This window comes from Arvicola amphibius, chromosome 15, assembly GCF_903992535.2.
Source record: "Arvicola amphibius chromosome 15, mArvAmp1.2, whole genome shotgun sequence".
Classification (NCBI taxonomy): domain Eukaryota; kingdom Metazoa; phylum Chordata; class Mammalia; order Rodentia; family Cricetidae; genus Arvicola; species Arvicola amphibius.
Genome location: NC_052061.1, coordinates 15,908,491 through 15,921,176, shown reverse-complemented (window position 1 = coordinate 15,921,176; position 12,686 = coordinate 15,908,491).

Here is a 12,686-nt window from a genome sequence, read left to right as displayed (position 1 = left end):
TGCAGCATTCAGCTGCCTGCATCCCCAGTTAGGCTTTCCCATGTGTGAACTTCAATAAGAACTACTCCATGACTTCCTAGAGCATGGCTCCTCCAGTCTCTCTAGAAATAACGGCTGTACCCAGCCCTGAGAGCCCCCCAAGAGCTGAAAGACATCCAGGCCAGAGGTCACAAAAGCCAACTCCAGCAAAGGAGCCTCACTCATGCCTCGCTGCAGCTCCTGTGAAGACTTTAGGGTTCTGGCTTAGAGGAAGACTCCTCGTGTGTAGAGGCACCTAGAAAGAAGCCTTATTTGTACTTCCTACCGCTCCCAACTCCCAGAGGATCCTGAACCCTGAGATAGGCAGGACCAAGGCCAGAATTTCTTCAGCACTGAAGAAGGAAGTTCACAGAAACTTTTTGGGGACACAGCTGATTAGCACGCCAACCTGGTTCAACCCCAGTGCCCACACAGCCAGGGCACCAGTTCACAGGAAGTGGAAAGGGTGGAGGTGCCAATTAGAGAGTGGTGAGAAGCCACAGGGCTGGAGCTTGCGTCAGTGGCAGAGTGCTTTCCTGGCATGCTTGAGGACTGAGTTTATCTCTATCCCTGGAAAAAGGGGGCTAGGCAGAAGTCTCGGTGGGTACACTGTTTGCCTTGCAAATACAAGGACCTGAGCAGGACTCCAGAACCCACACAAAGCTGGCATGCTGGTGCATACCTGTAGCCCCAGCACTGACTGGCTCTGTATCCAGCCAGCCAAGTCAATGAAGGTGTGCCTGGGCACTGACAGCCAATGTTGTTCTCTGCTCTCCGTTTGCACACGCACACATTCCTGTACGTGCACGCTGTTGTGTAGCAGATTACAACCTTGCATCTTGGAGGAAAGCTTTTTAAGACACGGGATGTTAAAAGAGAGGTGAAACAATATGATTTTATAACCTGGTGTGGGGGTGCACACCTTTAATCCCAACACATGAGAGGCAGAGATCTCCAGGTTCAATTCAAGGCTAGCCTGATCTACATGGGGAGTATCAGGATAGAGCTAGCTACACCGTGAGACCCTGACTGTGTGGTAGTTTGAATGTAGCTGGCCCCCCATAATCTCATAGGGATTATATTATTAGGAGGTGTGGCTTTGTTGGCGTGCTATGTCTTGTTGGAGGAAGTGTGTCTCTGTGGGGGAGGCCTTTGAGGTTTCATATACTCAGAACACCACCCTGAGACAGGGTTTTCAACCTGTGGCAGTTGATTTCCTGTTGCCTGCAAGATGTAGCGGTCTCAGCTCCAGCACCACCTTTGTCTGCAGGCTGCCATGCTCCCTGCCATGATGATAATGGACTGAACCTCTGAACTGTAAGCGAGCCATCACAATTAAACGTTTCCTTTATAAGAGTTGCCGTGATCATGGTGTCTCTTCACAGCAATAGTAACCCTAACAAGCAGATTTTATGGAATGAATTGGATTTATTATGAATTGGATTTTTATGAATATGGGTTTATTAGAATGGCTTATAGGCTGTGGTCCAACTAATCCAACAATGCTGTCTACCAACAAAAGGTGCAAGAATCCAGTAGTTGTCAGTTTCAGCCCGTCTTCAGTGGACCAGTTTCCAGAAGGAGGCTCTAATGCACTCAGTGAAGGAATGCACTTGCCAGCAAAGGGAGAGCAAACAGGCAAAGATTGAGAGAGCTTCCTCTTTGTGTCCTTCATATAGGTTGCCTTCTGAAGGTGTGGCCCAGATTAAAGGTGATTTTTCCACCTCAAAAGATCAGGATTATACTGGGCGGTGGTGGCGCACACCTTTAATCCCAGTACTCAGGACGCAGATGCAGGTGGATCTCTGTGAGTTCAAAGCCAGTCTGGTCTACAGAGCAAGTTCCAAGACTAGAGATACACAGAGAAACCTTGTCTGGAAAAAAAAGGAAAAAAGTGGATTAAAGGTGTATGCCTCAGAAAACTGGGTTAAAAGTGGGATTTCTGGGGCCCGAAGAGATAGCTCAATGATTAAGAGCACTGACTCCTCTTCCAGAGGACCCAGGTTCAATTCCCAGCACCCACATATCAGCTCACAACTCTCTGTAACTCCAGTTCCAGGAGACCTGACACCCATGGTAAAACATCAATGCACATAAAATTGAAAAAAAAATAAATTTTAAAAATAAAAAGCAACAAAAAGAGCGGGTCTTCTAATCCAGCTACCACCCAGGCCAGAACCAGGATTACAGGAAGTCCACCCCACACCCACCTCGTCTATGAATTCTGGAGCATGCGAAGGGGCCGAGCCTACTTCAAAGCCACAGGATCTTCACGACACAGGGCAACAACAGGATGTCCGAGAGGAGCCCCAGTGAGGGCCCAGTACTGAGGGTGTAGCAGAAGCCAGAGGCCTTGAACCAGACCAATGGCTCATTGCAATGGACACTCACAAGTAAAGGTGCGTGGACTAAAGGGTGCACTGTGTGACTCACTGGGCCACACTGCAGCTTCCTTGATGAAATTTTTTTAAAATTTTTGTTGGTTGGGTTTTTTTTTTGGATTTACTTTTAAATTTTGTTTTTGGGGGCTCGCAAGTAAGGGGTTGGGTAAATGAGTGAAATTGGGATGCGTGATATGAAATCCACAAAAAAATTAATAAATTAAGTTTTTAAAAATGGGTCTTCCCAGCCAGGTGTGGAATTGGTTTTTGTTCATTTGTTTGTTTCTTTCTTTTTTGGTTTTTTGAGACAGGGTTTCTCTGTGTAGCTTTGGAGCCTGTCCTGGAACTAGCTCTTGTAGACCAGGCTGGCCTCCAACTCACAGAAATCTGCCTGCCTCTGCCTCCCGAGTGCTAGGATTAAAGGTGTGTGCACCACTACTGCCCGGCCAGGTGTGGAGTTGTATACTTTAATATGAGCACTTGGGAGGCAGAGGCAGACAGATCTCTTGTGATTTTGAGGACAGCTTGGTCTACAGAGCAAGTTCCAGGAACTATGTAGAAAGATCCTGTCTCAAAAAAAAAAAAAAAAAAAAAGTGGGTCTTCCCACTTCATGTGATTTAATTAAAAAAATCCCTCACTAGTGTACTCAGTCACTTGGGTTTTAGTTGATTCCAGATGTATTCAAGTTAGTAACCAAGAATAGCCATCACACTGTGTGTGTGTGTTGTGTGTGTGTATAATAAAAAAGTTTAAAAAAGAAAGAAAAGGGGCTGGAGAGATGGCTCAGTGGTTAAGAGCACTGGCTGCTCTTCCAGAGGTCATGAGTTCAATTCCCAGCAACCACATGGTGGCTCACAACCATCTGTAATGAGATCTGGTGTCCTCTTCTGGTGTGCGGGCATACATGGAGGCAGAATGTTGTATACATAATAAATAAATAAATAATCTTTAAAAAAGAAAGAAAGAAAAAAACAGGGTGTTCTAAGAGGAGAAGCAGTCTGTCTTGCAGGAAATGAGCAAGTCAGAGGCTTCAGGAAGTCCCCGAAACTGATAAGATTCACAAGGTTCTTCCCTCCCCAACCTTATAATAAGCAGTAAGGAAGGCTACGAGCTACTCTCAGACTAAAGAAGTGACTGGAAAGATGGCTCGGCAGTTAAGAGCATATGCTGCTCTTACAGAGACATGGCTTTAGTTCCCAGCACCCATGTGAGAGTTTACACGCCTGTAACTCCAGTCCTAATGGTTCTGATGTTCTCTTCTGACTTCATGAGTTCCTGCAACCTGCTTGGTGTATACACATACAGTTAGGCACACACTGAATGTGCAAGACTGTCAGTTAGGCGTGGTAACACACATCTTTAATCCCAGCACTTGGGATTCAGAGACAGGAGGATTTCTGAGTTCCAGGCCAGCCTGGTCTACAGAGCAAGCTTCAGAACAGCCAGGGGTACACAAAGAAACCCTGAATTAAAAATCTAAGCCACCCAGCACTCGGGAGGCAGAGGCAGGCAGATCTCTGAGTTCGAGGCCAGCCTGGTCTACAAGAGCTAGTTCCAGGACAGGCTCTAGAAACTACAGGGAAACCCTGTCTCGAAAAACCAAAAAAAAAAAAAAAAAAATCTAAGCCACCTGAAAGAAGCAGAAGCAGGGAGAAGCTGAGCTGCTTGAAAGGATGCTTTAAACCTTTTGCAAGTCCTGCAGACTGCAGTGCTCTTGGTCCCCAGCTTTTGTAATTCATGCTGGGGTGGGCTTTTCATGATGCTCTCTTCTGCTGTGCAGGCAAACATTCAGACAGAACACTGTATACATATTAAATTTTTTTTTAAAAAAAGGCCACGGGCTGGAGAGATGGCTCAGAGGTTAAAGCACTCACTGCTCTTCTGAGGTCCTGAGTTCAATTCCCAGCAACCACATGGTGGCTCACAACTGTCTATAATGAAGTCTGGGGCCCTCTTCTGGCCTGCAGGCGTACATGCAGGCAGAACACTGTATACATAATAAATAAATATTTAGAAAACCACACAAGCAATCGGCAGTGTAATCATTGGTTGGAGAGATTTCTCAGTGCTTAAGAGCACGTACTTGCTCTTGCAAGAGGACTCACAATGGCCTGTGATCCTGAAGAGGGATCCAGCACCCTCTTCAGGCCTCTGGTCATACACACATGATATTCACTCACATCCATATATATATACATACATATATATATATATATATATATATATATATATATATATATACACAGTCTATACACACATACAGAAAAAAGTTTTAAGAATGAGCTCACTTCTAGAGTAAAATGCCCTTGGGTCAATAAGTGACCCAATATCAAAGGCTGGTCATGGGCACATGTCTTTAATCTTAGCACTCAGAAGGCACAGTCAGGCAGATTTCTCTGAATCTGAGGGTAGCCTTATCTATATAGTGGACTTCAGGTCACCAAGGACTAAATAGACAGGAAAAAAAAAGGCCATCAAGATGGTACCAGGGGTTAAGGTGCTCACTGCCAAATCTGTCGACCCAAGTTCAATTCCCAGTGGCAAATGTGTACCCATACATACACAAAAAGAATATAATAAAATTATTTTCTTTTACCTTGGAAAGTGGGTGCAAGCATACCTCGGCACATGTGTGCAGGTCAGAGGACGACGTGTGGGAGCCACTTCGCTCCTTCCACCATGTGGATCCAGAGAACTGAGCTCTGGTCGTCAGCCTTGGCAGAAAGTGCCTTCACCCACTGAGTTACCTCCTTGGCCTGTAGTTTTTTTTTAAAGATGAAATACGAAGACCTCTAGGCAGAACACCAAGTCCCTGGTGCAAGCCACAAAGAAGCATGTAGTTAAGACTCCTGGACAAGGAAAGCCTGCAGATCTTAACCAAATGCAACTGTGATCCCTGAAATAAGTGGAAGAGGGAGCTGGGCTCTCCGAAATTGAAACTGGCACTTGACTGACAAGGTTTCCCATTGTGTGGCCCTAGTTTGTCATGAAGCTCACAATCCTGCACTGGCTGCCGGCTGCTGTTGAACTGGCAAGTGCCTTCACACTTGGTCTGCAGAGGAATTCAGAACTCACGTCTCTCTCACGTTCAGGTGAATCCTGAAGTTGGCTGGCTCTTGGTGCACTGAGGCTCACAAAGACTGGGCTAGGGGTGTGGCTAAGGGGGTAGGGTGCTGGCCTTCCATACACAAAGCCATGGGTTCTATTGCCAGCATCTCAAAAACCAGGCTTTGTAGGCTTTGTAGCTGTCCTGTAGCTGCTCTCAAATAATCACTCAGAGGCTTAATATTAATTACAAATGCTTGGCCAATAGCTCAGGTTTATTACTGACTAGCTCTTATATTTTACGTTAATCCATATTTCCTTATTTACTCTCTGCCACGTGGTGACATGACACAATCATCTCCTGTATCTGCTGGCAACTCCTCTGACTCCGCCATTCCTCATCCCATCATTCTCAGTTTGGCTTTCCTGCTTAACTTTATCCTGTTCAGCTTGTTTATTAAACCAATCATAGTGACATGTGACATGTACTCACACCGTGTACAGAAGGAATATTTCATAGCAAGGCCTCAAGGTGACTCCTGTGAGCCAGCATTTGGAAGGTGAAGGAAGGAAAATTAGGAGTTCAAGACCATCCCTGGCTATATAGTGAGTCTGAGGCCAGCCTGGGCTATGGGAGGCCCTGTAAAGAGGTAGGGGCTCTAAACAAGACATTCTTTCCAGGTGGTACCCATCACAGAAGCCAGAACATTTCTGCTAACTGCATAAGAGGCCCAAGATTGATTTGCAGGCTGGTCCCTATAACAAATATCACAGACTTGGGGGGGGGCAATAGTTGTGGCTGGGGATGAATTTGGCTCAGTGGCAGAGCCCCTGCCTAGAGTGCCCCAGTAAGGGGCTGGGATTGTGGCTCAGTGATAAAGCCCTGCCTAGCACCTGTGAGGCTCTGGGATCTAGCCCATCAATGCAAACATGTATGCATATAGACAGATATATCCAGGGATAAGATCTGGCTGTAGAAGTTGAATGACTCCCCAGCATCATATAAAAACTTCATGGTGGCACAAGTCCAATCCCAGCACTCTGGAGGTGGAGGCAGAAGGAACAGGAAGCTGAGAAGTTTGGAACCAGCATGGACATAGTGAGACTCCATCTCCAGAGAAGAGTAGGTCACCGCACGGCCACCAACACCTTAGAGGGGCGTTTTCAAAGAGAGGGATGAGTTAGAGCTACACCCAGCAGAAGTCTAGGGAGGTGGTTTGCTGGGTAAAGGGCTTGCTGTGTGAGCATGAGCACCAGAATTCTGATCCCCAGAACCCATGGAAATACCATTGGCCATTCACCTGTAATGTCAGTCCTCAAAAAGTGGACACCAGATCACCAGAGCAAGCTGGTTAGCAAGACTAGCAGTATCGGTGAGCTCTGGGTTCGATTGAGAGATCCTGCCTCAATGAATAAGGTGGAGAGCAATTGTGGAAGACTCCAAGGCCAACCTCGGGCCTACACATGTGTGTGCATACACCCATGTATACACATGGGAGATGCCTACACACATGCACACACACCTCAGACATGCAGTAGAAAAATGCGTACATTTGTGCAGGCCTGTAGTCCCTGCACTGTTGGGAACAGAGACTAGAGAATCACTGAAAGCTAAACAGTCAGCCTAGCTCCGGATTCAGTGAGAGACCCTGTCTCAAAGGAATAAGGCAAAAGTTACAGCGCAGGGCACTGACTTCTCCCTCTGGCCTCCAGGGGCGTGCTAGGCTTAGAACTTTTAGCACTTGAAGGCTGAGGCAGAAGGATACAAAGTTTAGGGCTAGCCTGAGCTATACAGGAAGACTGTCAAAAAAAACTAAAAACTAAATAAACAACCATCAGAACTCCAAATAAACTAAGGCAAAGCTAGGTTTGGACTCTGGGAGATGCTTGGGTTCCCACATGACTGCACTAGGTTTGGACTCTGAGAGATGCTTGGGTTCCCACATGTCTACACAGGTCAGCTGTGCCTGTTTCCATTTAGAAAGGCAAAATTCGGTTCAAAGGGTGCAGAGAAGTGAGTTGGTGCTGCTCTGTCTACAAACGAATGGAAGCAGCATAGTGCCAGCCTGCAGAGTACAGTCAGGATGTAGCCATACGATGCTTGACCCAGGTTACAGCACACACCCACAGACAAACACAGATGCCCACAAAGCTGACCATCTGGGCTGGATCTGAGCACAGCTGGGCATTTGCTGCCTGCGGACAAAGCTCAGAATTCTAATCCTAGTCTTGGGGAGGAAGACTAAGACAGAACTGAATTTTAGGTCACTTTGGAGTACATAGCAAGACCAGGAGAAGAAATGATAGGCAATTTAGAGAAAGAGCAAACTGGAAGGAGCCCTCTGTAACTCATTTCCTAGGCAGATGGCAAGCCTCCTTAATATGAATGCCAGGAAACCAAGAAGGAAAACCAGCCCACCCAAGGGGAGGTGGCTAGAGAGGAGAGACCCAGTGAGCCATGGTGGACTGCGGAGGTGCCGCCTGGCTGTGCTCTCTTCTCTGGGCCCACAGGCACATGCTGTGTTGGCCAACAGCCAGCGTTTGATAGACACTCTGCTGATAAGGCTGTAAGCAAACAGATTCTTAACCCAGTGTGTGTGAGTGTGTTGATTTAGCCCTGAAAGGGGGAGCTCTGGTAGTGTCCAAATTGTGACTGTCAGAAACCTCTGGGAAAGGCAGGCAGGCACAGACACGCTTGCGTTTGTGTTACCTGGTGTTCCATGGGATTGTGTGACATGGTTTGAGTGGAACTTAATGGATGAGCACATCTCTCCCTGGGCCTGGCTTGAATCGAGGTCCCTTGGGCAGGAGCACTCTGCATCATGATCAACGGCAAGCGAATGAAGGAAGCAAGCGCAGGGACACATTGATGCTCCTCCCTCCAGTTGTGCTTGTCTCAAGTCCTGGGCTCTCATGCTACACCCGCCTCGCAGCAGGCTGTCCCTTGGCCTTCCAAGGGTGACCCTGGGCATTTTTACTGCAAAAAAAAAAAAAGATTTATTCTTTAATTTTGTATATATGTATGCACGTGTGTGTATCTGCATGCTTTTGTGTATGTGTCTGTGAATGTGTATCTGTGACTGTGTTTTTGTGTCTCTCTGTGTGTATGTCTCTGTATATGCATGCCTGTATCAGGATGTCTGTGACATTTTGTTGATGTGTGTATGGGTGCTTGTATGTGCTGTGTGTCTCTGTGTGTCCGTGTAACTACATATCTCTGTGTGCACTTGTGGCTGTCGGAAGCCAGGCTTGGGTGTGGTTCTCCATTTCCCTAGCGCTTGAGGTAGGGTTCTTACTTCCTGCGCACAGGCAAGCTGGTCCTCAAGGTCCCACGGGTCTTCCTGCCTATTTTCCATCCTGCTGTGAGATCACGGGGTCACAGGGGGCGGGCACAGGAGCACCAGCTTTTACACAGGCTCTGAAGACCCAAATTCAGGTCCTCAAGCTTACAGGACAAGCATACTGACCCCCGGCCCTCCATCTTTTTCTTTTTTAAGACAGGTACTCTGACTAAACCTGTCTGACTAAACTAGCTGCTAAGTCGGCTAGACTGACTGCCCTGTGAGCCACAGGGTTCTCATGTCCCTGCTTCCCAGAGCTGGGCTCACAGGTGAGCACCACCGTTTTTATGATGGGATGAGACTTGGGGCTTTGAACTTGCAAGACAAGGGATTTACCAACAAAATCATTTCCAAGGCCCTAGTTTTTTTGTATCTTGTTTGGGGTTTTGGGAAATGGTCTCATGCAGCCCAGGATGGCCTCAAATTCACTGTGTGGCTGAGAATGACCTTGAACCCCTAATCTTTTTTTTAAAAGATTTTATTTATTTATTATATATACAGTATTCTGCCTGCACTATGCTTGCATTCCAGATCCCATTACAGATGGTTGTGAGCCACCATGTGGTTGTTGGGAACTGAACTCAGGACCTCAGGAAGAGCAGGCAATGCTCTCAACCTCTGAGCCATACCTCCAGCCTGAACCCCTGATCTTATACCTACATTCCAAGAGCTGCAGATACACGTTTTGTAGCTCAACTCCCCTCTCTGTCTATTAGGACTCTGACTGAACTGGGACCCAATCAGAAAATGTAGCATGACCTCATTCCAAGACCCTTAACACATCTGTGAAACTTCTATTCCCGAAGTGCCCACCCTGGTCCCCAGGTGCCAGACTGGGCGTGTCTCTTCTTGGATGTGTGGCCTGGAGCATCCAAGAAGAAACACGCACCTCCAAGTCCTCAGTGGCCTGTAAAACTAACACACACATTGCCTGCATCTTTTCAGAGAACTCAGAGAGGTGCAAGACCTTCCTCCAGGAGCACAGCAACCAGAATTTTATCTCAGCTGGGTGGGTTCAGGTTTCAGACACTGTGGAAGGCACAAAAGAGACTCCTGGCTGGGCCAGGCAGACCGACAGGCAGGCAGCCCCAAGGGACCTGCTCCTGTCTGCCAGCAGGCTCCTGACCAGACATCAGGATGCGGGAGAGAAAAGGGCAAAAGGTTGCACCCTGTGAGCTGCACTGGCAAAGGGGCAGCTGGGATTGGGGAGCAAATTATTCATCAGCCCTTTCCAGGCAGCACAGGGAGATGACTCCCAGGACGTCCATCAGAGCAACAGAGGACACAAGTGCACAGTGCTGACCACACAGGGTGTGACGACGGAAGAACTAGGTGCACTCTTCCCAGCCTCCCTGTTATGTAGATGAGAAACCGGGTCACAGAGAGGTCAAGTGACTCCTTTACATTCACACAGCAAGACAGCAGGTAAGGATGAGATACAAACCTAGGCTGCCCATCTCTAGCATCCTGATTAACATTGTTTTTTATTTTACTTTTTGATATAGTCTCACTCTGTAGCCCAGGGTGGTTGGGAACTTAGTATGGAAGCTAGGTTGATTGGAACTTGTGGCAGTCCTCCTGCCTCAACTTTCTGAGTGCTGGACTTAGGAAGTGACCACAGCTTGTATTTTTTACTTAGCTTTAATTTTAATACCATTTCATTCTGTTCGTGGGTGTGTGTACACGTGGAAGCCAGAGGCACTATCAGGTGTCTCCCTCCACTTTACTCTTTAAGAATGGGATCACTCAGTGAATCTGGATCTCATCCATGCAGCTGCTTGTGAGCTCCAGGATCCTGCCTGTTCACCCTTCAACCCTCCCTGCCCCACAGCGCCGTTGCTGGGGGCAGATGACACCACTAAACCTGGCTTTTAAAAGGCTTCCTGGATGGAGCTCGGGTGTTTATGCTTGCACGAAAAGCATCTCACCAACTAAATCATCCCCCTAGTCCCTTGTTCTTAGTTTTTAGATTAAGGTGAAGATGACCTAAGTCTTTATCTGTAGCTCTCGAATCCACGCAGTCAGTCATGATCAGCACTGAACCATACCCTCGGCTCAAACTGACCACTGTAAAGAACTCTATTGGGGGCTAGGTCATGGCTCAGCAACACAGCGTCTGCCTGGTACATATGAAGCCTGAGCTGGATCCTCGCTCCCAGACGCAGTAGGACCAGGGAGCAAGCTCAGCAGGAAAAAGTGTTTGCTGCCAAGCCTGAAACCAAATTTGCCCCACTTGATACGAGAGAACTTATGGCTGGAAGCTGTTCTCTCCTCCCCCAGTGTACACAAACACACAATAAATCAGTGCGGTGGTGATGATATATGATACACACGATGACCAGGAGGTCAACGTCAGCCCCAGCGACAGGGTGAATTGGGGGTCATATGAGACCCTGAATATTAATGTATACACATATTCATGCAGATATGAGACCCTGAATATTAATGTATACACATATTCATGCAGATATGAGACCCTGAATATTAATGTATACACACATATTCATGCATGTATGAGACCCTGACTATTAATATATATACACACATGTTCATGCAGGTATGAGACCCTGAATATTAGTGTATACACATATTTATGCATATATGAGGCCCTGAATATTAATGTATACACATATTCATGCAGATATGAGACCCTGAATATTAATGTATACACATTTGTGCATATATGAGACTCTGACTAATAATATATACACACATATTCATGCAGATATGAGACCCTGAATATTAATGTATACACATATTCATGCAGATATGCTTGCAGGTAAAGGCTTTTGCTGTCTAGCCTGAAAACTTGCGCTCCACCCCCAGACCTACACCACACTGTGGAAAGTGAGCATTGACTCCCAAGTCTTGGAAAGAAGCCTCTGACCTCACACTCATGTCACAGGGTTAGCATAAGAACAGAAACATGAAAAATAGCCGAGCAATGGTGGCGCACGCCTTTAATCCCAGCACTCGGGAGGCAGAGGCAGGCGGATCTCTGTGAGTTCAAGGCCAGCCTGGTCTACAAGAGCTAGATTCAGGACAGGCTCCAAAGCTACAGAGAAACCACGTCTTAAAAACCTAAATAAATAAACTAAAACTGTGATGTTTAAAAAAGAAAAAACACTATTAAACTACAATCAAAAAAAAAAAAAAAGCAGCCCTTCACAAATCCATGTCTGTGGACTGCCGTGTGGCTCGGTGTCACTTTCTTTCCAATCGTGCCTGAGGCCCTGGGTTCATCTCCAGGACTTCAAAACACTAAAACTGTGGATGGAGACAAGAAATGATGAAAAGATGAGAGGCAGCAGTCATCTGAGATGGAAAGGAGAATGGTAACCAGTAGGACCCGGCAGGATCCAGTAGGATCCAGTCTCTGGCCTGAGGAAGAAAACAGCGGGCAGCTTTACCCACCCTTTAAATGGCACTGAGGACCCTGCTCAGTGGGAGAGTGTCTGCTGCAGAAGCACGGGAGCCTGAGTTCAAATCCCCAGAACCCACATTAAAAGGCTGGGTGTGGCTCCTCAGGAGGCTGAGGCAGAGGGATGGCAAGTCTGAGGCCAGCCTGGGCTCCACGGTCACTGACTGACCCAGTATGCGGTTAGAATTCTGTCTTTGCCAGGTTTTCTTAGCAATGAGGATTGAACCCGGACAAGTGCTCTGCCACTCTGTCCATTTATTATATGTGTGTGCGCGCGCCTGAGTGAGTTTCTGTGTAGCATGCTAGTACAGGGGCTGTGGAGGCCAGAAGAGGGCATCAGATGCCCTGGAACTGGAGTCCCGGATGATTGTTAACCCCCAATGTGGGTGCTGAGAACCAAACACCAGGTCTCTGGGAAAGCAGCAGGTGTTGTGCCACCCCTCAGTCGCCCAGCCTGTCCGTTTTTTTCAGACAAGGTC